This window comes from Felis catus, chromosome A1, assembly GCF_018350175.1.
Source record: "Felis catus isolate Fca126 chromosome A1, F.catus_Fca126_mat1.0, whole genome shotgun sequence".
NCBI lineage: Eukaryota > Metazoa > Chordata > Mammalia > Carnivora > Felidae > Felis > Felis catus.
Genome location: NC_058368.1, coordinates 126,807,561 through 126,834,559, shown reverse-complemented (window position 1 = coordinate 126,834,559; position 26,999 = coordinate 126,807,561). Strand labels below are relative to the sequence as shown.

At 43.7% G+C, this 26,999-nt stretch overlaps 1 long non-coding RNA gene across 2 annotated transcripts in view; it reads left to right on the top strand.

Annotated features, from left to right (window-relative positions):
* Positions 1-26,795, top strand: part of LOC109492847 — a 44,786-nt gene extending 17,991 nt beyond the window's left edge. The window contains exons 1-4 of one of the 2 annotated variants that reach the window (XR_002743254.2): positions 20,597-20,726; positions 25,030-25,130; positions 25,680-25,807; positions 26,738-26,795. This is a non-coding gene — a long non-coding RNA (uncharacterized LOC109492847). Of the gene's footprint in view, positions 1-20,596; positions 20,727-25,029; positions 25,131-25,679; positions 25,808-26,737 lie in introns of those variants that run through there. The other variant, XR_002146808.2, reaches the window with a different exon arrangement.
* Positions 26,796-26,999: the final 204 nt, after the last annotated feature.

Here is a 26,999-nt window from a genome sequence, read left to right as displayed (position 1 = left end):
CAGTCGGTTGAGCATCCATTTCTTGATTTCGGTCCCGGTCATGATTTTACAGTTCCTACAACTGAGCTCTGTGTCTGGCTCTGGGTTGATGACACAGGGCCTGCTTGGAATTCTCTCTCCCTCTGTCTCTCCCTCCCTCTCTCTGTTCCTCCCTTGCTCAATTATGCACATGTGCTCACACTCATGCATGGTCTTTAAATAAATAAATAAATAAATAAATAATATATAATAATTATTATTGCTCTTTGCTTGGGAGGTCATTATTTCTTCTCCCATCTTCCCATCTCTCAATCATTGAGTGGCAGGTTGGGGATACAAAGGCTGGCACCCTTGCCTCATGGTGGGACCAACTTTTTGGTGTAACAAGTTTCCATAGAATCAGGCTGAAACTAGTCTATGGCTTAGGCCACATCTACCTCTGTTTCGCCCCAACTGTTCTGCTTCTCTTACTCCCCTTACCCTGACAGCATCCCTCAATCCATTATTTGAATGAGAATACCTGTCTTAGGATCTGCTTCTAGGTAACCTGATCAAGACTAGCATGACCTCATAGTTACCGTATGGGAAAGTCCACTTGCATTCAAGATAATTTGTCCAGAGGACTGCCTATTAGAGTTACACATATTATGTGGCACCAACCAACCCAGCCTAATCTCCTCCTTGGGAAGAAAGTTGGTCACTGCCTCTTTGGCTATTTTCCTTGAAATTTCTCAATAAATAGGAATGTTTCCTGAAGAAACATTGTTGAGACTAGTAATGCCTGCTGTACATCATAATATTGGATATTCTGGGGCACAAAGGTAAAGGTGGTATTAAGTGTATAGATTTCTTGTGTCTACTGTAGCAAATTACCACAAACTAGATGGCATAATAATAGGAATGTATTCTCTGTCAGTTTTGGAGTCTAGATGTACAAAATCAGTATCTGCTAGGTCGAAAGCAAAGTATTGGAACCAGGGCTGTGCTTGCTCCCTCGGGAGGCTCTTCTTACTTCTTCAAGCCTGATGGCTACTAGCACTTTTTGCTTTGGGGCTGTATTAGTACAATCTCTATCTCTGAAGTCACAATGATTTTCTCCTTTATCTGTGCATTATGTCCCTCAGCCTCCCATTTAAAATAATGTATGTGATTGCATTTAGGACTCACTCTGATAAAACAGGATAATCACCTCATCTAAAGATCCTTAACTTAATCTCATATGGAAAGATCTTATTTCCATATAAAGTAACATTTCCAGGCTCCAGGGATTAGAATATGGATCTCTCTGAAGGGTACTGTTTTTCAACCTAACACAAGGAGACAAATTATAGTGTTCCTCCTCATTCCTGCGTTCTTTCATAATCAACCTCCATCATCAAAGGTGATCCAAAAACTTCTTCACATGTTTTACACTTGCCACAGTATATACTATGGAGAACACAGAGAAGTGAATCACAGCTCCTGCTCTCAAGAATAGTGCTATTATTGCAGGAGAAATACTCCAAGCTGAGCAATAAATAATAAATAATAAACAATAAATAATAAATTAATGTAACTTATTGCTATTGACACTGGATTCTTACAGGCCTTATACTCCAAGAGGGGGTGGAGAAAGCCATTAGGCTGATGTGGTGACAGAAATCTTTAGAGAGGAGTATGACTTGATCCAAGTCTCAACATTTCGTTTGCAGAGGGGAAGAGAGTTGTCTTAATCCATTTGGGTATCTGTAACTAAATACCACAGACCAGGTGGCTTATAAACAAGACAAAGTTCATTTCTCACAGTTCTGGAGGCTAGAATTCTGGCTCCAGCATAGCATGTTCCAGTGAAGATGGCCATCTAAGTTACAGATTTCTCATTGTATCCTCACATGGTGGAAGGGGCCAGGGAACTCTGGTGAGGGGTGAGGGGATGGGTGGAGTGTGTGTGTGTGTCTTTTATTGGAGCAATAATCCCTTTTGTGAGAGTTCCACCCATGTGATTTTCTGATATCACATTACATTGGGATTCCAACTTATGAATTTGGGGAAAACACAATCAGACCACAGCAAAAGTTTAATTTTCTTTCTTGTTTGATTTTTACAGTTGCCCTTTAGGATTGTGTCTTTCAAACATTTTTTGTTCAATTCATATTAACACGTACATTTTATAACATGACCTAGTGTATGAAATGTATTTATAAAATAAAAGTTTTATAAGGCAATGTTTATTTTTAACACTTACAAGTTCTGATATATTTTCTATTCCATTCCATTTCATTTCATTCTGTTTCATTAAAAAATGCTCCTTGAAGCTCAGTACCACACTAAAGTGAGTTATAACCATTAGAGACATAGACATTTGCAAACCACCACTTCATTGAACGTACTGTATCATGATTTTTGACCGTATTGGTTATTAGTTATCTATTGTTACACATGAAAGTTATCCCAAAAATTAGTGGCTTAAATCAATACCCCCTTACAAGCTCAGAGTTTCTGTGGGTCAGGAATCCAGTCATTGCTTAGTGAGGTACACCTGCCTCGTGGTCTCTCAAAAGGCTGTGATCAAAGTGTTGGCCAGAGCAGTGCTCTTATCTGAAGGCTCAACTGGAAAGCAGTAGGATTCACTTCCAAGCTCACTCACATGCTTGTTGGCAGGACTCTGTTCCTAATGGGGTTTGAAAGTCTTGATCCTTTGTTAGCTGGGAGCCTCCCTCAGTTCATTTCCCTGTGGACCTCTGCACAGGGTACCATATAGCATGATCAGAGTGAGTAAAATGGAGAGCAAGAGGGAGGAGCAAGACACAATGTTTTTGTCATGTAGTCTCAGAAGTGATATCTTAGAACTTTTGCCATGTTCTTTTTGTTAGAGGAGAGTCACCAGGTTCAGTCTACACCTAAGGGGAGAGAATTGTGCAATGGTGTGCCTACTGTGAGGCCAGGAATTACCGGGGCTACCTACCACACTGTTAAATCTGGTCTCAGAAAGAGTAGGAGTTAGTGGTACTTGGGGGAATTGAACATAAACTGCAATCTAACTTGCTCAGTCCTTTAGCCAGCCATCTTGCTTGTGGCAATGCATCCTGGGTATGACTGTTGTCTGAAGTTATGACCCTAAAGAACAAAATGCTGAGGAACATGGCCAGGAGATAAATAGGAAAGCAAGAGTGTAACCTTAATTTGATATTGGCGGGGAGGGGAGGGGATTAAGGTGTGATGATTGATTTGCTCATGGACATAGTGAGTTAGTGATAATACTGTAGTTACAGCAGTTTTCCTATTTAGAGAGATGGGTAACTCAACCAACATTACTCAATTCTCCCTAATTTAGTAAGTTATTAACCTGACCACAGTTTCATAGCTAGGTATTAACACAGTGCAGTACTGTCTCATACCAAGCTCGAAGTTTGAATGAAAAAAACTAACAACCTGTTTTCAGTGAAATTTGCCAATGTAGGAATTTTCACTTTCTCTGAGGCAAAGGAGAGAGTAAACTCTTAGAAAGGAAGCAAACTGTGTTAATTTTTTTCAGATTTCCTCTCAAAACGTGGGTACTGTTCTCTTCTGCCTAACTGTAGTCCATTCATTATGAGTAACAAGAAACTCTAATACTCTTTAGAATTTTGATAATTATTTGGGGCACTTGGGTGCCTCAGTCAGTTAAGCGCCTGACTTCAGCTCAGGTCATGATCTTGTGGTCTGTGAGTTCCAGCCTCATGTCGGGCTCTGTGCTGACAGCTCAGAGCCTGGAACCTGCTTCAGATTCTGTCTCCCTCTCTCTCTCTGCCCTTCCCTGTCTTTGTATCTCTCTGTCAAAAATGTATAAACATTAAATTTTTTTTAGAAATTTGATAATATTTAAAGTAAAATATCGAAAGTCTTAAGGACACAAATATACCACACAAAACCAAAGGTCTTTCTTTTTTTTTTTCTTTTTTTTTTCTTTTTTTTTTCTTTTTTTTTTCTTTTTTTTTTCTTTTTTTTTTACATGCCACAATTTCTTTAAAACCTAAGGTCTTTCTAGCTTTCATTTATTTATTTGAGGGATTGAAAGATTGACATTTGGAAAAAAGATTTCAAATCCTTAGCTTCCTCCTTTCCCTTACGGCTCTGTTTTAGGCCTATATTGTGTTTGAGGAATGCTCTGATGAGTAGCTAGTGACTCACTGATATGTTTATTTTACATATAATATTTTCCAGTGTGTTGAATGAAGTCTGGACTCTAGGAGGGAGAGAGTGACTTCCTGCACAAGAGATGGTGAGAGGCCTAACAGATGTTGGAGAGGATGAGTTTGGGAACTCAGGCCCTTCCTGCAGCCTCACCCCATCAGGGAATAATAACACTGCTCTTTACCTGCTTATGTTACCATGGTGATGTCCACACTCAAGGCAGCCAGAGACAGTGGGGCTGAGACTCAGGAGGATTCTCTCTCCTCCTGACAACCCACTAAAGAAATTTCAATGACAATGGTCACCAGAGAATGCAGCCTGCATTCAAATTATGAGAGTAGAGGTTTTGAATGACAGGAGGAGCAGTCATGGAGTGACCAAAAAAAAAAAAAAAAAAAAAAAAAAGAAAGAAATTTTGTAAAGAAATTCCTTGCTTTGAATTAGAAATAACCCTGGACTTTGAGAGAACTTTTGATCGTTTCTTTTTTTTTTTTTTCCCTCTCTCACTGGAATCATACCTCTGAAGAATTGGAAAAAAAATGTTCCCAGAACTCCCAATGTGGGGATAAATTGAGTGCAAAAGAGGGTTGAGGCATGAAACTAAATGCGGATTTATATCTTTTTTTCATTTCCCGAGTTCTCAGGGTGGGGCGGGGGGTGGGAGGGAGTGGCTTTTATCTGAAAGATCTGTCCTTTTCTCTAGATGACAAGACATGGCAGAGTAGAATAAAACTGATCTGGGAGTTCAAAGAAGTAGACTGACAAGACCAAAGAAGTAGTTTGGATACCTTGAGATTAATGATGAAATGTATTTAAGATATAATAAAATATTTAGGAATGACTATAAATATAATAACATACCTTTACCTTTTTATTCTTTGTTTTCAAATAATTGCTGGTCATCTCTGGCATGCATGGGTCTTGCCTGACAGAAATGTTGATAGAACATCTACCCATCAACAAGTTCTTGAAACTATTCAAATTAGCCTTTCAGGGCCTAGGTTTCTGTCTTTTCTTTCTTCTCTCCCACCAGTCTTTTCTTCTTTTCTGTGTCTGGTTAGTTAGTGTAATGGAACTGTTGGAGAAGTGGATAAAGTACACCAAATATGTCTGATTGGACTAAAACAAACTCTGGTCTCTAGCTTAGAGACCCCTTGTCTGGTTTCTTCTTCCTTTGCTGTGCATGTGAAAACCCCCACAGATATGGAGGCTGTCGGCTATAAATTACCCTCCCCGCTTGCATTCTGGGCTCAGACCTTTGGAGAAACAGTCTCCTCTGAGCCCGCCAGTGTAAAACAAATCTCCAATCCACCAAGATCTCCGACTGCCACTTGGTTTTTCCGCCAGCTTTCCAGGTTCCATAACAGAACCAATGTGACTTCTCTCCTTGGTGAATCAGAAACTGCACCAGGTTGACTTGTCCCACAAAGAAAACTTTATTTGCAGCAAATAAGGTGATCACAGGGAATAATTTCCAAAGCTGTGACTCCTCAAGCAAGGGCAGATGGGTTCCTTTTGTTGAGGGTTAGGATGAATATTTAAATAAGGAATCCTTGTCATAATATGTAAACTTGGGCATAAGGTCACACATGCGCCTTAAAGAAACATGCCTATACATACATTGTATGTTATGTAAACTAGGCTGAGGCTCCTCCTTGGGTGGAGACTTTAGTATTATAATGAGGTAAAGATAATCATTGTCATTCTAGAGGTCACTACATGGTCTATCTGCATATGAGCAAGTCAGAGGTTAAGCTCTAAGTGGACTGGGTGGTCTGGACTAGCTGAAGGTCCTGTCAGGAGGTCTAGTCACTGTTGCTAGAGCGGTGGTTTTGCTTTCCATTTGCCTGAGTTACGAGAAGCTGGAAAAGAGCTTAAGGAAAAATGTGGGACAAAGATCGGTAAGTATAAGCAGGTAGACAGTAAAAGTCAGGTCTCGAGGTCTAGATGGTGGCATTAGCATTTGATCTCTTTCATATAAGGACTGGGGAGTTGAAGATGCAAATGTTGCCAGTGGGAATGTCAGCTGATAGCTGGGTCTTATGGAAGCTCATAAAGAGTTGAATCCTTAAGCTTCACACAGAGAGAAGCTTGTAAGGGTGGGTCTCACAAAGCCTGGGAGGGGTCAGATGGCTGTTTGGGACCACCCTAAGCCTCTAAGCATCTGAGCCACAGAATGAATACAGGGTCTCTTCATTCTGTGCTCTGCCTTTACTGTGGGTCTGCTCCTCTGGGTTTCTCCTTATCTTTGTGTCTTCTTGCTTTTTTTCCCCCACTTTGGATTCTCTCCACTTTTTCCAGCTCCAATTTTGAGGAAAGTCTGACTGGCCACCTAATTATCATCTTTTCCCTTTTCACAGAAATTGTTGTGTGAGACTGTATCACAGGTCACAGGACAATCTGTGGATTGGTAGTTTTTTGCCCCAGAGTGGATTTCCTGGCCGAAACGTTGCTGATTCTCCTGACATTACTGCTCGGGGCTCCTTTCCTCAGTGGGGCAGTGTTTCTCAAAGGGACTGGGCATCGCACACAATGTCTGCCACAAACACAGTTTCAGTAAAAATGCCCATGGCTTCAATAGTGTCTTGTCCCACATGTTTTAATCTAACATAGGAATGATTGCTCTTTCACTTTGTGACATTTTCTTTTTGTGGCAGGCTTTAAGTTCCCTTGAAGGAAATATTCAGGTGGGATAGGCAAAGTTTGTTTCTTTCCACTCAAGGGAAAGCCATCATAAGAGAATGCCAATGGAATTTTAGAAAGCAATAGTGATGCTTTGCCTAATCTTACCTTAGATTGCCAGTTGCACGTAGCTAATCTCTTCCTTGGTACGAGTGGACATCAGTCAAGAAACTGACTGGAGCTTATGCATGGACACTGCCACCATCTGTTCAGTCAAATAACCATCTGAAATGGATTAAATTATAGTGACGTCAAACTGTGCATTAATCTGTGCCCTTAGGGGTAATTCTCATCCCCGGTCAATTTGCTTCCACCTCCATTGCTTCTTGTGGCCAGGAGGCAGCATGGTACACATGAGGCAGGGACAGAAGTTTGGCAGTGCAGAAGTAAGGGTTCATGGCTGCCATGGATTTTGGTTTCTGTGTTCCTGCTTACTTATCTTGTTTTGGGGTCAGGAAGGATACCATTTGAGAAAATAGGCTTTCCTTTTGAAAATGACTGGTGGGAAGAATTATAATGTTTGGAAAGTCAGCCATTTTGGGAGGTTTACCAGAGTTTCCTCCTTGACCTAGTTTCAAATCCTCTGCTGCATTTCCTCTTTCAGCTGTTAAGATTTAGGTTGCTATTAAATGCCTTCAGTTTAATTTGCTCCAGAGGCCAACGCCCCAGCATCTGGTCCACAGCAAGTGTCAGAAAGACCTAGATTGCTCAGTTGTCCTCAGTGTAACCAGTATCCCACTTTTCACTAAGGCAACCAGCTTTGAGCCCTGCGTCCTAAATGTGAGCTCATCCTTATACAGTGAGAGAATAAAAATTTCTGTGAACTTGTGTTCCACACCTCTATTTATACATCCACATGTTTTCTGCTTCCCTTTAAGATAACACAAAGCTTCAGCTGAAACCACAAACTGCTTAAGTGACCTCATTTAATCTGCTTGCTTTTTCCTATTCTTCCAGATGGTATTTAAAGAGTTAAAAATATGGGGGGGGGGGACAGGAAGAGACTAGGTGGAGATGTCAGATTTTCAGTTGAAAATACAAAAAAAAAGAAAAAGTACCTGGGCAGAGAGTTGGTTGGGAGTAACAATGATGGCAAATGCCTAAGGATGTCTTCTATGTCATTTTGTGTAGACTAAGGTTTTTGAGTTGTGGTTGAAAAGCAAGCAGCATGGGCCTTACGTAGGAGCTTGTTACAAATGCAGACTTTGAGGTTCCCTCTCAGGACTGCCAATTTAAATCTGCATTTTCACAAGTCCCCCTGGTGGTTCTTAGGCAATTTAAAGTTGGGAAGCACTGGCCTAAATACTTTGTTGGTGTTGCCATAACAACCTGATCACATCCGTTCCAATTAACTGTTTTTTGATCCAGTCCAATTGCTCCCTGGTCTGTAGGTCTTCCCCATTGCCTGGCACATCAAGCCCAATTTTTCAGCTGTGCCAAAAGACCAAGCACAGAATCTGCAACCTCTGTTTTAGCTTTGCCTGTCATCATGTCCCATACCCACATCTCCATTCAGACTAGAATACTTCATTCATCACACGAGTGTGTACAAGACCACACACTCATACTGTTGCTTGTCTTTTCTTATGCTGTTCTTTCTGTCTGCTACACCCTCTTTTCCTTTCCTCTGTGCATGGTGACATCTCTTCAAATCTGCAAGTGTTTCGGGATAGACTGGGGAGAACTCCTGGCCCTGATGCCTCTGCCCAGCTGTCCCTGGAGGCAGTGGGGGGAATGTTGTTGGAGGGTCTTAGTCAGTCTTGAGAAAAAAAATTCAAGGACAGACCAGACAGTGCTGGAGAGGTGCAAGTGAAGAGTTCATTAAAGTGAGCAACAGTACACTCTGGAGATGGGAGAGAGGGTGGCTCATGGGAGAGCCTTGCCCAGGGTTTGGGTCTCTGTCTTTCACTAACACTTGTTAAGTGAGGAATGGAATATTTATTGTTTGGGGAGGGGATTTCTTTGAGAGCAGGGTTTTGTGCCTTTTCTTCCTTACCAGGCCAGGGTCTTTGTCTTGGATGTGTACCTGACCTTCTTTGTCTTGGGGTCTGCCTGGTTTGTTCTGGCTTCTTGTGGCCGTGTGTGTGTGTGTGTGTGTGTGTGTGTGTGTAATGCTGCCAGGACAGGCTGCTATCTTTCCTGGTAAGGGGACTTGATTCTCCCTTTGCTGGTTTCCAGGCATCCTGTTAAAGCCTAACTAACTGCCTCCTCTAACACAAGGACCGCATCAAATGGTATGTATTCAGTGAAGCCTTTTCACAAATGGGTGGGATTACTCTCTCTCTTTAAACTCTTGTGATACTTGGGTTATAGCTCTTTTATGGTGTTCCAATTATGGCTTGTTTTCTTGTAGATGGTTCAACTTTCTCGACGTCTTTCACCCTGCTCCATACTGGAAACTCTTCAAAACAATGGCTGCATTTTAACTCATAAGTGTTCTTCCTGAAGTTATGGCCTCAGGATCTTGCACATAGTGGGCAGTCAATATATTAAGTTACACACAATGTAATTTGGTGAACATAAAATTACCATATACTAGACCTCACATTTAGGAAGATGGTGTGGATTATCATCTGTGAAAATCAAGAGCTGAATTTTCAGTAAAGAACATACTTTTGCTTAGCTCTCTTTTTTAAAAAACATTTTAATGTTTTTTTTTTTTTTATTTTTGAGAGAGAGAGTGAGAAAGAGCACAGATGGGGGAGGGGCAGAGAGAGGGAGATACAGAACCCAAAGCAGACTGCAGGCTCTGAGCTGTCAGCACAGATCCCCATATGGGGCTTATACCCACAGACCATAAGATCATGACCTGAGCGGAAGTTGAAGGCTTAAATGACTGAGCCGCCCAGGTGCCCCTCAGCAGTCTGTTGGAGTAATCACTTTACTTAGGTGACAAAGGACAGAAATAAACTCTCTGGTCTTCGAACATTGTAATGCTAATTGGTTCTGGTATACGTGAGGTGCTAACCAGGATGACCAGCCCAGTGTGGGAATCTTGGTTCTGCAACTCCCTAGATTTGTCCCCTTGCTCAAGTAATTTGAACCTCAGTTTTCCTCTAAACCTACGTTTTTGGTGTAATAACTGAAACACAAGAAGTGTTTGGCATAGTGCCTGGCATACAGCAATCTCTTCACAAATAACTATTTCCAGGATTTCAAAGATGATGATAATTATGATTGAGCTAATATGACTGCTGTTTGTTGTAGCATCTTAAAAAAAAATTTAAACCAAGTCTTAAGATGATATCTGAGCCTGCAGTGTCAGTGCTCATTTTCCAGAGAGGACAGTAAGGAGCAGATCTGAGCCCAGTAAGACACTTCTCACTTGCAGCCAGATAGAATTATCCCCAAATGATAAAGTACCATTAGTTCAATCATGGACAAAGTAATTTTCTCTTCTCCCATTTATAAATTTCTGTAACTTACTAGCTTCAAATCAAAAATTATACAGAATATCACCTACAGTTTCCACCAACTTTTTTAAATGTTTATTTATTTTTGAGAGAGAGAGAAAGACAGAGCATGAGCAGGAAGGGGCAGAGAGAGAGGGAGACAGAGAATCTGAAGCAGGCTCTAGGCTCTGAGCTGTTAGCACAGAGCCCGACGTGAGGCTTAAACCCACAAACTGCGAGATCATGACCTGAGCCCAAAGTCAGTTGCTTAACCGACTGAGCCACCCAGGTGCCCCTCCACCAACTTTAAGGAAAATCTGTGTGGAATAAAGTAAATAAAGAAAATTTATGGTCATCATCATCTTTTTTTTAAAAAAATTTTATTGATGTTTATTTTTATTTATGAAGGAGAGAGAGCATGAGTGGGGGAGAGGTAGAGAGAGAGGGAGCAGAATCTGAAGCAGGCTCTAGGCTCTGAGCTATCAGCACAAAGCCTGATGCAGGGCTTGAACTCACAAACTGTGAGATCATGACCTGAGCTGGTCAGATGCCCAACCCACTGAGCCACCCAGGTGCCCCTTATGGTCATCATGTTAAGCACTGAAAAAACAAAGATGGAAGAGCAAAATAATTAGATTATGACATTATCAGCATCACTATTTTCCACTCGTGAGGTTGTGATGGAAATGGAAGAACCAGTTAGCGCAGCAAAATCTTCTTTCTTGTTTGGCTTGTTCTATAACCTGTCACACTGAGAAAAGCATCATACTTGAGAGCTCAGCAGTTTTAATAAAAAAATCTTGATTAAGTTGATAGATATCTGCTTTCTTGAAACATCCAACCAACACCGACTTCCTTATCTGATATCTCAATTTTCAAAATAATTTTCCTTTTCTTCCTGTCTTCCAACTTTGATCATTCTCTTTGGCCTCAGAACTTTGTTAAATAAAATCATTTTCTCTTCTTTCCTATTTGTTACTTTCTCACTTAATTTCCAACTGTTTAAGTATATTATTTGATATTTCCATGAAATCAAGGATTCTACTTCTCTTTGAACTTTTCTCAATTTGTATCTTAAGTTAAAGTACATGAAACCAAAGAGACTTTTTATTATTTATTTTATTTTATTTTTTATTTCTTTTGTTGGTAATTCTTGTTAAGAACTATCTCAAATTATCACTGACTAGATAGTGAAGAGAGGCCTAGAAGTTTCTAGAAAAAGTGAAGCCACTGTGATCCTACTGGGTCTAAAAAGGAGGAATTAGAAAATTCTGTGGAGTCCTTGAAACCCGTTTCCCCTGCCTACCATCCAGTTCTTCCTTTGGAAACAGCATTTCATTTTCCTTTAGGGGGGCTATACTCCCACTTTCAGACCATGCGATCAAGTGGGGCTGACACATTCCCTCTCTAGAGCTGGGCACATTGCCCCGACTTGACCTGTGAGGTCCCATGCCAGAACATTCTCTGGATCCAGTGTAAAAAGCATTTCCCAGGTGAGGTATCTAAGCAGGTGAGATGTCAGTTGGAGTTGCTGTTGTGTGTTTTTGTTGTCACCAAGGGAGAGCTCACATTGGATGAAGCCACCCAGAGGGAAGGAAAGCTGAGATGCAGTGAAAGTAACCAAGGTATTAGGATCTACTGGTCTCAGAATCAGAGTTTTAGTTATATAAGCTATTTAAATTCCTGGTTTAAGCCAGTTTGATTGTGTTCTCTCTCTGTGAGCTGTACTAGTCCTGTCTGATATAAGGATCTTTGATTCATTCATAGCTTCCTGTGGTGTGGAAACTTGAAGACGAAATTGAGTTTTTCTGAATGTCCCATGCAGGTTTTGTCATATAGGAACTCTAGGAGAGTGTGGCTTTACCCCATTTACATAGACTTGGAGGCAATTGTGGATGGTGGCTGGAGCAAAAGCTTTGGAACAAAAATTACATGGTTTCAGATTCTATTTTTGCACCTGTATGACCTTGGGCACATAACCCCTCTGACCTTCAGTTTCTTCATGTATAAATACAGTTGTAAGGATTAAATGCCATGCTGTGTAGTTTAGCATGTGGACAAGGGAGGGTAGGGGCAGGATGACGTTCTGGGAGTGTGTGAGGGAACTCACTGTCCCAGTGGTGGAAAAGAATCTGCAGCCTCATGGGAAAGGAGGAGCCACAATGGCGACCTCACCACGGAATCCAATCTATCACACCTATGCTCATGGTAAGTGTGCTCTGTAGAAATTTCTGACTTTTTCAGCCAGAATGATCCTTCAAACCCCCAAATCCAACCATGTCACTCCCTTTTTAAAATCCTACAACAATTACCAATTGTCCAAACTTTTGAACGTACAAGTAAAGCTCCTCCTGATCTGACCCAGAGTCATTGATAGACCACTGATGGCCACAGAAAGACAGATGGTGCAGATTGCTTAGAGGTATGTAGATGAGGAGTTGAGTTACAAAAAGGCCCTTTCCTGAGCAGACGAAGAGACTTTATTCAGTACATAAACAGCTAGTCTACTGCAGGAAGCCCTGACTCACCTCCTCCTGCCACTTTTGCCTCTTCTCTTAGGCAGGGGCCCAGGCATCCTACCTTCTGTCCATGGTGGATTTATTCCACTTCTTCAAAGGCCTAGCAGCTTTCCTTCCTCTGGCCCTGTGATCCAAATGTGCTCCTCTGTCTGGAGGCTTTCTTACCCCCTTGATACCCAGTGAACACCTACCTTTGAGGCAGGTGTGAGCAGTTACCCTAGGAAGACTTCCCTGACCACCGTGAAGCCACATCCTCCCTTAGCATCCTGTATATACCTCTTATGGTATGCTTATCAAATGTTATTTTTATTACGATACCTTGTGGAATTGTCAGATTTCATCTCCAGGCCATTGAGCATCAGTACCTATAAGCATCATGAGTACCTAAGGATGCAATTTAAAACGTAAAATTTTGGGGATCCAGTCCCAAAGATTCTGGTTCAGTTACTCTGGGCCGAAGGAATCAGTATTTTTTTTAAGTATGCTTCATACCCAGCATGGAGCCCAATGTGGGGCTTGAACTCACAACCCTGAGATGAAGACCTGAGTTGAGATAGAGTCAGATGCTTAACTGACTGAGCCACCCAGGCATCCCATGGACCCAGGGAAACAATCTTTTTAATGTAGGTTTAGGGCATGGGTACTGAGGCCAGACTTCCATGTTTCAGTCATGGCTTGGTTATTTCCAAATGGTGCAACCTTGGGCAAGATAATTAGTGTTTTTTTTCTCGGTTTTCTAATCTGTGAGATGGAAATAATAATAATAGGTCAAATATAATGTTGGTCTGAGAATGAAATTATAATACATGCAAAACACTTAGTACAGTGGCTGGCCCATAGCATGCCCTTAATACTTGTTAGCTTTTATTACTGGTCATGATTCTGATGCAGACAGTCATCAGACCACACCTTGAGAGGCACCACACTCGATGCCTAGTCAGGGCATGTCTTGCTCACTAGAGTCCCCAGAGCCTAGTACCATGTGTGGCACATAGCAGCCACTCAGTCAATCAACTCTCCTCTTCTTTGACTATTTAGTACTCACACCAGTCATTTGGCCCCTCTCCATTTGTTACTGTATAATGTGTGTGTGTGTGTGTGTGTGTGTGTGTATTTGTGTGTGTGTGTATTTGTGTGTGTGTGTGTGTGTGTGTGAGAGAGAGAGAGAGAGAGAGAGAGAGAGAGAGAGAGAGAGAGTATCACCAAGGCAGATACTCCTTGTGTCTTTACCCAGCAGGGCTTTCCACAATGCTTCTTGACAGAATCAGAGCTAAGCTCATCTTTCTGGAGTCATCAAACATCTGACCCTTCTAGAGAACAGAGGCCTTCCAGCACCTAGCATAGGTCTGCACGTACTATAGAACGTTGAATTTTCTCTTTTCCCACTCCCACATGACAGGAGGCAGGTATAATATGTTATCATTACTCACATGAACCTTTACTGCAGTGATTCTTGAAAGCATGTGGCAGTGGTGTGTTGATAAATGTTGAAAAAGCAGCTGTTTGGGGCAGTGGCAGAAGGAGCCCTGGTTTACAGTGGTTGCCATTTTCCATGTAAATAGTCCCAACATGTCATTTTCAAACTACCAGTGGGACGCCCTTGAACACAGAGATGGGAGGAGAAATGCAAATCTGCTCTTGTGAGCTTGTAGGAGCTGGCTCCCACACCTCAGCGTGTCATTACCAAGTAGGCAAATGTGTATTACAGTCTCTGGGTGGACGTATGTAGTGTGCAGTTGAAAAGCTCCCCCACATGATTCTGAGGTCTTCTAAGGGAATTAAAAGCAACCCTCATTCTCTACCTTTGAGGATTACCTTTGTAATATCTAACACACGCAACATGCTCCTGGGATTTGGGGAGAGAGTAGAAGGAACACGGGTGCTAATTTTTCAAAGTTTTGTCCAGACACTTTGGGTCAGGACACGGCATTATAAACAAGGATATTAAGAGCACCTTAGATGTTAGAGCATGGGTTTGTTGATATTGCTCCTGATGGGGCACCTGGGTGGCTCAGTCGGTTGAGCGTGCGACTTTGGCTCAGGTCATGACCTCGCGGTCTATGAGTTCGAGCCCTGCGTCGGGCTCTGTGCTGACAGCTCAGATTCTGTGTTTCCCTCTCTCTCTGCCCCTCCCCTGCTCATGCTCTGTCTCTCTCTGTCAAAAATAAATGTTAAATTTTTTTTTTTGATATTGCTCCTGATGATGCTCATTGCAACCATTGTAGAAAGTATTCTGGCTGCCCCTGCTAGTGCTGAGAATGTCTTTCTCAAATGAAGTTTGAACAACTGGAGAGTTTCCTTGTTAGGTGGTTTCACATTTTATCAGTGTTTATTGATGAGGGCATGAGTCGGACTGTTCAAATTTATCTACTACTTCCATTGTAGCTGCTCTGGACTTTTCATTGTTTTCTGAAGCCATGCTCGCTCTTGCTTCTGTACCTTTGCATCGTGCTATTGTCCTTCTTGTTGTCACTGTTTCTCCCACAGTGGAGGCCAAGATATGGAAGGTGATGGAAGGAACTGGGCATAAATCTATTCTTTTTCCTTTGCCACATCAGTCAGGAAGAACTATGTACATGCTTGCAGATTCGGGCTGAGGGTTCATTTGTGTGTGTATAGTCTGTATTATAATAGCCAAGAATCATTGAGTCTTTACTATGTATCAGGTGCTATGAATATGCATTATTTCATTTAATTCTCTGACAACCCTTTGAGGTAGGTACTGTTACTATCTCTTTTATAGATGGGGAAATGGAAGCATAGGAAGGGAAGGCAAATTGCTCAAGATCACACATGTGATTGATGGGAGAGCTGGGATTTGAACCAGATTTGAACTTGATGACAGTGCTGTGAAGGGCTCCACTAGGCTTTCACCCCAAGGGGTGGCTTGGGGTGGAGGCTGGGTGGGTGGAGGGTGGTTGTGCAGGGTTACATTGCATTCTCTCCTATACCTATACCTAATGCTGTCAGTAATTCTGATGTTTTCTAAGAAGGCATTGGCTATCAGTTGGCCTGCAGCGAAGACCACATGTAAGACAGTAGCAATCTTTCCCTGAGAACTGCTCCTGCAGCCTAGTCACAGTACAGTCTGCAGAGGGCTGGTTCTCCCCAACGTTCATTTTTACCTTCTTAAATAGATACAGAGCTTCCTAGCTGTGCACGTGGCTGGTGAAGTCCACACTTCCCAGCTTACCTGGCAGCTTGGTGTGGCCAGGTGACTGATTTCTGGCCAATTGGATATGAGAAAACGTAAATTGTGCAATACCTCGGTCATCTCTTTAAAGGGAAGAGTGCACCCTCTCTTCCCATTTCTTTCTTCTGTTTAGGCAAAATGGTGGCCACTGGTAGTGGAAACCAGGCACTGAAGCCTGGACTCCTGGGACCTTTGAGGAGCAGAACTTCACTCTCAGCTTGGATTTTTATGAGAAAGAAAATATAAACTTTGAGCTGTTTAAACCACCTTTGGTTTGGTTTCTATGTTCTATCACCTCAGTCTAACGAAGGCGTTAAGGGATATTCACCTTTTGGTAAATCACAGCAGTCACTCTACTTTTCCTATAAAAATATTTTCTGCTTAATTGGGCCCTATCATGCCCCTGTTATTAGCTACTGTTCCTCCCCTCAGGCTAGCCAAAGAGCACCTCTGCCCTCGGTTGTCCCTATGGAGAAGGTCCTTCTTCCACTTCTCCATGTCACCCAGTTCCCAGAGCTCCACTCCCTCAGGGCCTCTAGCTGAGGCTATGCCCACATATACTAAAGAGAAGAGGCATAAGCTGAGATTCAGGGAGTCCTGGAATGAAGCTAACAGCAAGACCAGGCATAGGATAAAAGCCATACATCAGGTGAAGCAGGGAATCAAATATTTGTAGGGAGGGAGCCAGGGAACAGGAAGAAATAGAAGTGGATACTGAATTGAGCTCAGAAGTCAGGCACCTAAGTAAGAATAGAGGAAAATGGAGAAACTGGAAATTAAATTGAAGCAGTGGGTGAATGTCAGATACAAACTTGGGAGAGAAAAGTAGACACACCCTAACAAATGCAAGGAACCTTTGGCCCTTAGGTGAAATCATCTCAGATAGGAAGTCTCTCAGAGCTCTCCTATTGTGGCAAGAACTTAAGGCAGTCTCAGGCTGAGATCCAGCCAGAGCCTGGGTTAGCAGCTGACAGGCCCTGACTAGCTCCCTGGCATTGTTCATGTGAGAGCTCAAGGCATGCATTGGCCTCTTTCCTCAAGTAGACACTATCCTAACATGACAGATCCTGTGGCCTGGCTCAGTCAGTCTTTACTCCAGCCTCTAGTTGCTTTCTCTGCGTTAGAGTAAAGAGAGGCCTAAGACATCCTTGAAGCCTGGTTCTGGATACAACCTCAGTTCTGCTGAGCAGATGCAGCTCCATGCTACTGGGAAGGAGGACGTGACCAGTGCTGCCTGCTGGGAGCTCAGCTCTCCGGGCACGCATGGTGACCTGGGTGTGTTTCCCCTGGCATCGCTAGCAGTTTGCACTCTCTGGTCCTTGGTGTCCCTGGTGCTGAGCGACAGGCAATTGTACTACTGATTTCTACCACAAGAGCCCTTGAGTGGCTGATCCTTTTGCCCGGCTACTGTTTAGCCTCCAATCCTGACTTCCTTAATGGTTCTCCAATACATTCTGTAAGCCACTTAATAAATTCCTTTTTCTTTAAAATAGTAAGAGTGGGCTATGTTGTTTGCAAGTTAAATGCTCTGACTGCTGCATGCATGCTGTTTTACATGGTCTTTAAGTCTTTTCTATGCTATGACACAAGAAACTTATAGATATAAAAAACATTTTATTGTTTTTTTTAATCATCTCCGTCCCTTCCACAGTGCTGAGTATGTAGTAGGAGCTCAAAAACAAAAACAAAAAACACTTGTTTTATTGAAATGCCCTTTTGGAGAAAGGAAATACAAAGTAGATCACTGATCTCTCTGGAAGGTGTATAAAGTGATCACTTTTAGTGCAGAAGGAAAATATTCCAAAGCTTATTTAAATTGATGCTGTAATTTTCATCTAAACATATTTTTTAATAAGTTTTACTAATGTTTAGTATAGCTTGATAGTACATATACACTGAGGAATAAATACATGTGGGTGTGCATGATCAGAAAGTTACGATGTACAGAGGTGAGAATAAAAAACATTTGGAGGCCACTGGACTTAGTGACCTCTCGTGGTGCGTTCCAATGATTTCTTTCGAACCAGAATTTCTCACCAGAACTAAAGGATCTGCAGAAAGCGTTGTAGAGTGCCATCTGGTGGTGACTCCTTCAACCTGCCGCGTTGAGCTTGTCATTCCTCCATAGTCTATACGCTGGATCCCTCCCCTTCAGCCTGCCGGTGTTTTTTCTGGGGAGACAAACCTAAGCTCCGGGGCAAGAGTGGCTGAAGGAGAGAGGGAAACCCATGTGGCCCAAAGGGAACAAAAGGGTGGAGGAGGCAGAGAAGCACAGGTGAGACAGCAGGAGAGTGAGGCAGGTGGCTACAGAGGGAGATAGAATAACTATCTCTGCTTAAAGGGCACAAAGCACCTGAGATGGAGAACCTGTAGCAAAAAGGATCATGCCCCCAGGTTTCTACAGTATCTGCATTCATTCCCAAACTCCAGGAGGCCAGAATGGAGGGTAGCCTGAGTCCTCTTCTCTCTCCCTGAAACTGGGATGTCATCACAGAGGCTAAACCTTGAGGCTAAACTTTCCCTCCCTGAGAAAGAAATTAATTTTCACAAACTAAAACTCGGTTCCTAACCAGAGAGCCGAGCCTGAGATCCTCCCCTCTCTCAGATGAGTGACGTGATTCTTGCTTCTCTCCCTCCCGTTCATCCTTGACCAACCGCTCCTCTGGGGGAGTTCTGGTGGTGAGTGTCAGGACAGACGCAGCATTTTTCTTGGGCAGCTCAAGGTCACCCACTGTAACGTCAGAAGAGGCTGCTCCTTGGGAAAATGGAACTGAACAATGACAATTAGGCCTCCCAACACACGCATGTGTCCTTAATCTGCCCGCTGCAGAATGAAACAGCACAGAAGACATTTTAATAGTCCTACGATGAGGTGTCAGGACTGTCCCGTGTTGATTAGGTTGCACTGAGGAACTGCTAGCGGGTTGCTATCGCTAGACGTCTCCCTCTCCCCTTTAACAGAAGGATAAAATAAGTCAAGAGGAACAGGCAGAGAAAAGCAGGCAGGGGAATGGGAAGTGATGTCTGAGAGATGGTGGTGGGAGATGGGAGGAGAGGAGGGGGAGAAGGGGGGGACCACACAGCGGGAGTTCCATTCTCAGAGAATTTCATTAGAATAGCAAGTAGGGGTGGGGAGAGAGGGGAGGGCTGGAAGGAGGGCCCTGCAGAAATAACCATCTTCAGAACAAAGAGAGAACAAAGATCTCGGAATCCTCAGGCTTCTGTGACAGCCCAGTGGGAGTTTGTAGGAGAGCAGAGGCAGTGGGCTGGCAGTTCGGTTTAAAAAAGGAGAAAGAGCTAGTGATCAGCAGATGCTGGGTGCTTCCTCCCGGGGAGTGTCACAGAGGAGATTCTTCAGGGGCTCACCTAATGGGAGTCGCTGAAGAGCTGGGTTACATTTGTAGACGGAGCCTGCTGTGTGCCAGGTGAAGGAGTGTCATTGGCTGTGCTTAGTGTGGGTGGGAGGCAGGACAAGGTTGAGGTGACCTCAAGAATGTACCTGCTGAGCCTTTACCATGGGCGTTGTCCATGGGATGCAGTGGTTTGGTAGAAAGCTCCCAGGATCTGGAGTTTTGGGACCTGTTCACTTCTTACTAGGTTTATAACCCTCCTTTCTTTATCTGCAAAGCGTGTATGCTCGTCCTTGTTTAATTATTTACACATTGCTATACACTCACTGCATAGCAGCCAAATGCCCGGCACTCTGCTCCATACTAGAACTGCAAAGTGAATTAACCCTCCCTGTATCCATTGCTCACCCAGCACCAGGTGTATTAACTCCCTTCTACAACCCTCATTATATCCATTTGACAAGTGAAGAAGCTGAGCACAGAATCATGATGGGCCACATGAAGGTCACACACAGCAGCTATTAACTGGAGAGTCTGAATTCGAACCCAGGCAGCTGAGCACCAGAGTCCAAGTTCTCACCGTCCACTCTGCTTCCTTGTAATCACAGGCTTGTCATTGGGTCTGGAAAGTGGTGATGCCTGACCATATATCCTTTAAGGTTTCTTCTATCCCTGAGGTTTAACGTGTCCACCAGGTGGTATCTAAGGGTTAGGAAATACTGCCTGCAGCCCGGGTCTACTCTACATGCTAGGGTCCATGCTGTGTTTGAGCATGCGGAATATGGGAGCAGAGGGGCACCTGGGTGGCTCAGTCGGTTAAGAGTCTGAGTCTTGATCTCAGCTCAGGTCATGATCGCATAGGTTCATGGGTTCGAGCCCTGACAGTGAGGAGGCTTTTTGGAATTTTCTCTCTCCTTCTCTCTCTCCTTCTCTCTCTCCCTCCCTCTCCCTCTCCCTCCCTCCTTCTCTCTCTCTTTCTCAAAAATAAATAAACTTTAAAAAAAGAATATGGGAGCAGAGACATTGTCGCTAGTTCCCTAAACCTCCCCAGTCTCTCAGACCCTATGCCCTTGTGTTGGTGTGGCCAGAAGTGTGTGGTTGTAGGTCTCCTAAAAGGGAGAGAGAACACTGGATTTCGGGGCTGCAAGGAGAAATGTATCCTACTATGTTTTTTTTTTTACTTTCCTCAATTTTATCTCATTTATTAAAACTGTGGTTAAAAGGCTAACAAAATTATATACTCTGGGTGCCCTGACATCAATGACAGTAAACTACCACTTGAGGCAAGAGGCAAAAACAATAAAGACCACTCTGCTCATTGGGTGTGTGTTTTTTTCTTTTTTTCTTTTCTCAGAGCTAAACCAACTTGAAAAAGAAGACTGCTTTTCTTCTAACACCACTGATTTCCTGATCTCATGGTGGACATCCCAGAGTGGCTGGGAATGAGATCAGATTCAGGGTGGGTGATGAAGGAATTTTCCATCAAATAAAACAAGACCCAGCACTGGCCTACATCCAAGGGGCATATCCAAGACAGTATGGCCTATGTGGTCCTTTTTTCCCCTCTCATGATATGGTTTCTGAAGGAGGGAAAAGGTTGTGTGGTTAAGAAACAAACAGCCAACAGTGCCCACCCCTCCAGTATATTTGAAGATTTTTAAAACATCAGGGAGAGATCATCAGGACTTCTGAGGGAGAGATGATTGTTGTCTGTCATACGCATATCTACCTGCACACAGTTCCACATTTTTACTACAAATCTCCACAAGGGGATGTGAGGACGGGGCTGTATGACTGGGGAGGGGGCACCCTAATCAGGGACACTAGCAACTTGGCACGAATTCTTGCTAGGGAGTCAATGGTACTTTAAAAAAGACAGATTTTTCTTAGAGGTCCAGCAAGAGGAGCGGGGAACACCCAGTGTCAGAGGTCAGGGGGACGATAAGGGAAGGGAAATGGACCACACACAGCAAGGGCACAACCCAAGCAAAGCCAGATGGACTTCCCGTGGGCAGAGCCTGGAGGACTGGATGCCAAGTTGAGAAGGCCAGTGGCTGCTCAGACGGCTTTTGCAACCAGAAGTCAATGAGTTTGGATGGGAGGCCAACAGAGTGGTTCAGCCACTCCAGAGAACGACAGAATCCCACCAGAATCCTTCCACCCCACATACAGGAGTGCCACTGCCAAGATTAAACCAGCCAAGGACAGGAGTGTAGTGACAGGATGTGCTGGTGAGCGAGTCAGGGGGATAGTCTTCAATTAAGAAACTTCCCTTATGTTTATGCCCTTGGAAATCCACAGAAGCAAAGAGCAAGACACTTGTTCAGTAAAAACCTTCAGTCCGGTGGCAACCACTGTTCTGGGCTTGGGGTCAGGCTTGAAATCACTTTAAGAGCCTAAAAGTTGGAAGTAAAGGAAGGACAGGATAGAGAGAACCTTGAAGTCAAAAATTACAGCTGCATTAACACATAGATGCTTCTGAAAATGCTAATGACGTCCTGAAATCCAGCGGAGGAAAGACTGTTTCCCAACATTTTGGATTGCGGAAGGAGAGGGGAGGGATTGTTATACTAGAGGCTGTGCCCAAGAAGGGCTTGGGGGTGAGTAGCAGCAGAGTGGGGCAGAGAGTGTGGGACCAGAGAAGGTCAGCACCCTCGGAGGCTCAGCCTGGGCACCTCTCTTCCCTCACCCGAGGGAGAACTTACACATTTTGCCTGAATGGAACCGAAACAGGCTGCAGACAGCGCCTTTCTGAGCTGCTGTGCCATTTGGAGATGAGTGTTGCTCTCCCTGACCAGGCCCTGGTCCTGAGCTTCCAGATTTGTCTTCCAAAATACACAATGGGTGAAGTTCCCATGGGTTTGCGCCTCCCAGCAGCTCCCTCCTTTTCTTTGCTGCTAGGGAATGCAGAATGGTGGTGCATTTATGAAGTGGTAACCATGATTCAACTCTTACCCCCCTTCTCTTTTTCTCCCTGTCTCTGAGAGAGTCCACATGCACACACCACCTGCTTCATTCCTGTTACAAAGTGTATCAGTGTATTTTCAGGAACAGTCTTACACGAATGAGTCCTGACGACGGTGAAGTACTATAGCTTCAGGAACCTGAGAAGCAGAGACAGTTCAGTGACCGATTCCAAAACCCTTCGCACAGAACCCTGAGCTCAAGGTGGACATCCCATCTGTAAATCCCGTGGGCCTCGGCCTTTGGTTTCGGGTTTTCTCTGAGGTCCTGTATTTTGCCAAAGCCAAGGGAGGATGCAGGTGCAGGGCTGTGTGTGGCGGCTGCCTCTGCCTTTCCAGTCTGACCAGACACCTCCCTCTAGTGGCTGTTCTGAGAACACTCTTTAAACGTCCAGCCCACCAAAAGTAGGAATAGGTAATCCCAAAGACAACCTCTTTGTGAGCTGTTAGGTCTCTTTTAGATCCTTTTGTTGGTAATGGTAATTGCTAACTTTTTGGAACACTTAATGCGTGTGGGATCCTAGATGCATTAATCTCTCACAGTTGTCTCCCCATTTTGCAAATGAGGAAACGCAGGCACAGAGAAGTTACCTGAAGATCACACAGATGAGTCATGGAGCAGGATGAATCAGAACAGCCATATTCTGGAGCCCAGGCCCCAGCATTGCCCCTTTCCCCCTTCTTAAGCCCTGTACAGAGCCCGGGATGCCAAGGTCACCACTTCAGTCATGTGGCCTTAAAGAGAGGGACACAACAGAATCTGCTACTAGTGCTTGGATTTCTTTGTGAGTCACCACGTTAGACGAACTTGCAGCCGCATGCACTGCCAAAAGATGGTTCACTTTACAAGATCAGCTCCCTGGACAAGGTTCTAGGCTTCAATTTGCTACTATAGAAAAAGGCATTTTCAAGCGTTTTTTAATTCCTCAGAATTCTTATATTCAAAATGTGAATAACACGTCATTCTTAAATTTCCCCCATAGATAATAAGTTCTGTAGAAAAATTTAATGAATCTTTGTGTTATGGAAAGACCTTCTATTAAATAAAGACCTGAAGCTACTTTTTTCCTGTTAGTTGGGAAGTTGGATTCCTGAGGTTTGAAATTACACTGCTTTGGAAGCCAGAAACAATCAGGCTTGCATCTGGCTATGGCTCTTAGCAACTGTCTGACCTGAGAGACACTTAACACTCTGGATTCCAGTTTTCTTATCTATAAAATGAAGGAATTTAACCAGATGAATTTTAAGCCCCCTGCTAGTTGGAATATTAGGTGTTGGTGGGTTGTGAGAGCAAAGACATAAAAAAAAATAGCATAATGATTAGAAGAGTTCATGAATACCACTCCTGTGAGTATGTATCATATGGTCTACTTTTTAGATATGGATAAATTACACTCATTATTATTGAGATCCCTATGTGAAATGGCATGACTGGCTTGGGATCCCCAGTAAGGGATCTCTGGGTACAAATGAAATTCCCCCTATGTGGTCTCTGAGCAGTTCGTGTGAACAAAGAGAAATTGGGGCACATTTTTCAGTCCTTTGGGCTGAAACACTGATGTGCACATGACCACATGTGTTCTCTTGTACACAGCAGAAACCCATAGTGTATAATATAGGTGACACATTACTTTAAAAGGAGTTTTCTCCTTTTTCTTTTTCTTTCTTTCTTTTTTTTTTTTTTGTTCATTTTTTAGTTGGCTTCGTTTGTTTGGTTTTTATTAGACATAAGTTTTCTTCTTGTTCTTAATTGAGTCCTTTGAAAGGAGCAGAGCCCAGGGTCAGAAATATGTGGCTATTCATGATTAATGTCTATACAATGCTAGCACAAGAAGTCAGGACCAGTCTCTCCTGCAGCCACTGACAAACAGAATCAGGCCAGGGTTGAAGCAAGGAAGAGGAGGACATTCGGGACTGGGCCCTCCTGTAGACCGTGTACCAACTAACTCTATTTTCCTGATTTCCATGTGATCAGCTTTTATAAGGATGATTTTTAGAAGTCAAGTTAGATCAACTTTAATGACTGGAAGCAGAGAATGCATTTTTTTTCCCCAGTGCAGAATGGGAAGCATTAAAATCAAACTTAACGTGTGGTTCAAAGATAGGAAAAGAAGTCAAGAGAATCAGGCAGGCTTCAAATGTTAATGGGTCCAAGAGAGGGCGGTATCATGCATGGTTTTCACGTGACAGCAATAGAATCCAACGCTGGCTTGGTTAAGCAGAGGGGTCTCAGAATCTTTGCAAGGGTTGCAAAACGAGGCGTTGAGCCTGTGCATCTAGGATCTAGCTGTGCCTTCGGGCACCCTCCCCGTAATGGATTAATCCTCCTGCTTCCCACTTTCAGATTCAAACTCTCACATGGGTGCCCCCAGTTGGTGGAGCTCAGGGTAGGATGCCTCTCCCCTAGTGGCAAGGGAAGCTAGGAAGGTGAGCATTGACTGGGCTTCTGTAAAGAAAGCTGTCTCTGCCTCCTAAGAGGTGAAGGTGGGGGATTCTTTAAACCAAAAATATTAGTTAAGTTCTTAGCAGTCTCAACTGATGCAGGAGTTTAATGAAAAACTAATTATGAGGGTGCAGAGAACAATAAGGGAAACCAGCAAGTTCCTGAGGGTTAGCAAAAGTGGGAGGCCATTACCATCTGATGTGAAAGACAGGTAATGTTAATGAAATGTAGTGAGACTGGTAGCTGTAGGAGTTGTGGTCTCATGCAGAGGAAGGCAGCCACTCCCAGCTTGTGTCTTGGTATTGGGGAAGCTGGGTAAGTAAATACCCTAATTCCTCTCTCTTCCCGCTTTGCAGTTTCCTGCTGGAGCCTCCCATTGACTGAGCATTTAGAAGCCAGTGGTCCAGGGAGTCTATGAGACAGTCCATGGAGGTCAGGCTTTCAAGTATAAATCAAGGTAAGGAAAGGTAGAGATTGAGGACATGGAGGGGCAAGTGGAGGCCATCCAACACTTGGGAAGAGTGATCAAGGGTGATGGCTGCCTACTATCACCAAGAAGAAAAAAGAGCAAAGAGAAGAAAATGTTCCTACCAAGTCGCGGGAAAGGGGCCCAGATAGAAACACGCACAGTGCTGCTGCTGGCTGTCTCCTCTTGGAGTTTCCAACACCAGCTGTCTATTTGTTGGCACATCTTACCTTTCCTGTTCTTTTACATTGGTTTCACAAAAATTGTTTTAACGGTTTCGCCTGTTCTTCTCTTAGTAAGTTTTTCCTCTTTTACATTTGCCCTAAGTCCCTTCCCCCACATTGTCTTCTCCATTACAATTTTATTAAAATGAAAAGTGCCCTGGAATGGGAGTCATGTGTCCCACGTTCTAGTCCTGGCCCAGTCTCCTTATGTTACCTCATTACGTGGTGGGAAGGGGCTAACGGCCTCCCCACTCTGCAGTCTGGACTACTGTTGCCTCTTTTGTCTAGCAAAGCTTCATTTCATTTCTTTATGCAGCCATCCAAGAAATTTACTGAGGACCCACTATGTGCCTAACAAGGTGCTTCGTATTGGTGATACAAAGAGAGGACACAGTGACCCAGCCTTCAAGAATCTTTCAGCTTACTAAGGAAGATAGATCTTGGGTAAGTGTGCTTAATAGGGATACATGGTATAGAGAAGTCATAGTGCTGTGACAGGGTGCTGTGACCGCACACAGTAGGGCGAAACAGACCTTGTGTGCATATGTTGGGGGGAACCAAGAAAGACTTCCTGGAGGAAGCATGTGGGCCACATGAGGGCAGGGATTTCAGTGTGCTTTGTTCCCTACCCTATCTCCAGGGCCTAGGAGAATTCCTGGCACAGAGTAGGCACCTAGTGAATACTGTGGAAGGAACAAGTGAATGCAGTGAAGTTTAGACTGAGACCTGAGGGATGGATATGAGCGGTTCTAGTGAAGCAGCAAGCAGGACAGTAGGGAATGAATGAGCAGCCTGATAACAGTCCTAAGACAAGAGAGACAAGGCTGGCGTGGGACAGGGAGGGGACAGTGTGGCCCAGGATGACACCAGGGAGGAGACAGGCTTTAGGGTATGTTGAGAATTTGACTGTATTCTCAGAGAATGGGAAACCAATGAATCATTGAAGGAAGAAATAGACTGGAGTAGGAGTTGGTTTGAGTAATCATGAAGACATAGTCTCTATCCTCCATAAACCAACAAGGATTTATGGACATCTACATTTGGTGTGATGCTGGGATCAATAATCTGAGTGCCATGGAATGAATCCTAAATTACAGGGATGGAGAGAAGATATCCTGGCATGATGGTGATGGCTCCACAGCAGGAGGTCGATGTAGGAAGGGAAGAGGAAGGGATTTCTTCTTTTTTAAAAGGCAACATTTGCAAAGATCTTAGGAAAAGGGAAATTTCAGCAGGTTAACGGGAGGACCTTCCAGATAAAAGAGCACAAATGAGGGCCTAAATACTGGACAATAGCAAGACAGCCTTGGAGAAGGGAGGGATTTCTTTCTTTTTTAAAAAATTTTTTTAAACATTTATTTATTTTTGAGACAGAACACATGAGCATGAGCGGGGGAGGAGCAGAGAGAGAGGGAGCTGCAGAATCTGAAACAGACTCCAGGCTCTGAGCTGTCAGCACAGAACTCAACGCGGGGCCTGAACCCACGAACTGTGAGATCATGACCTGAGCTGAAATCAGACACTTAACCGACTGAGCCATCCAGGTGAGAAGGGAGGAATTTCATAGTCCTGGAGGGCTGGGAGAATGGAGAGAATAGTGAGTTCAGGCTTTGGCATTTTTCTTTCTTTTCCAAGT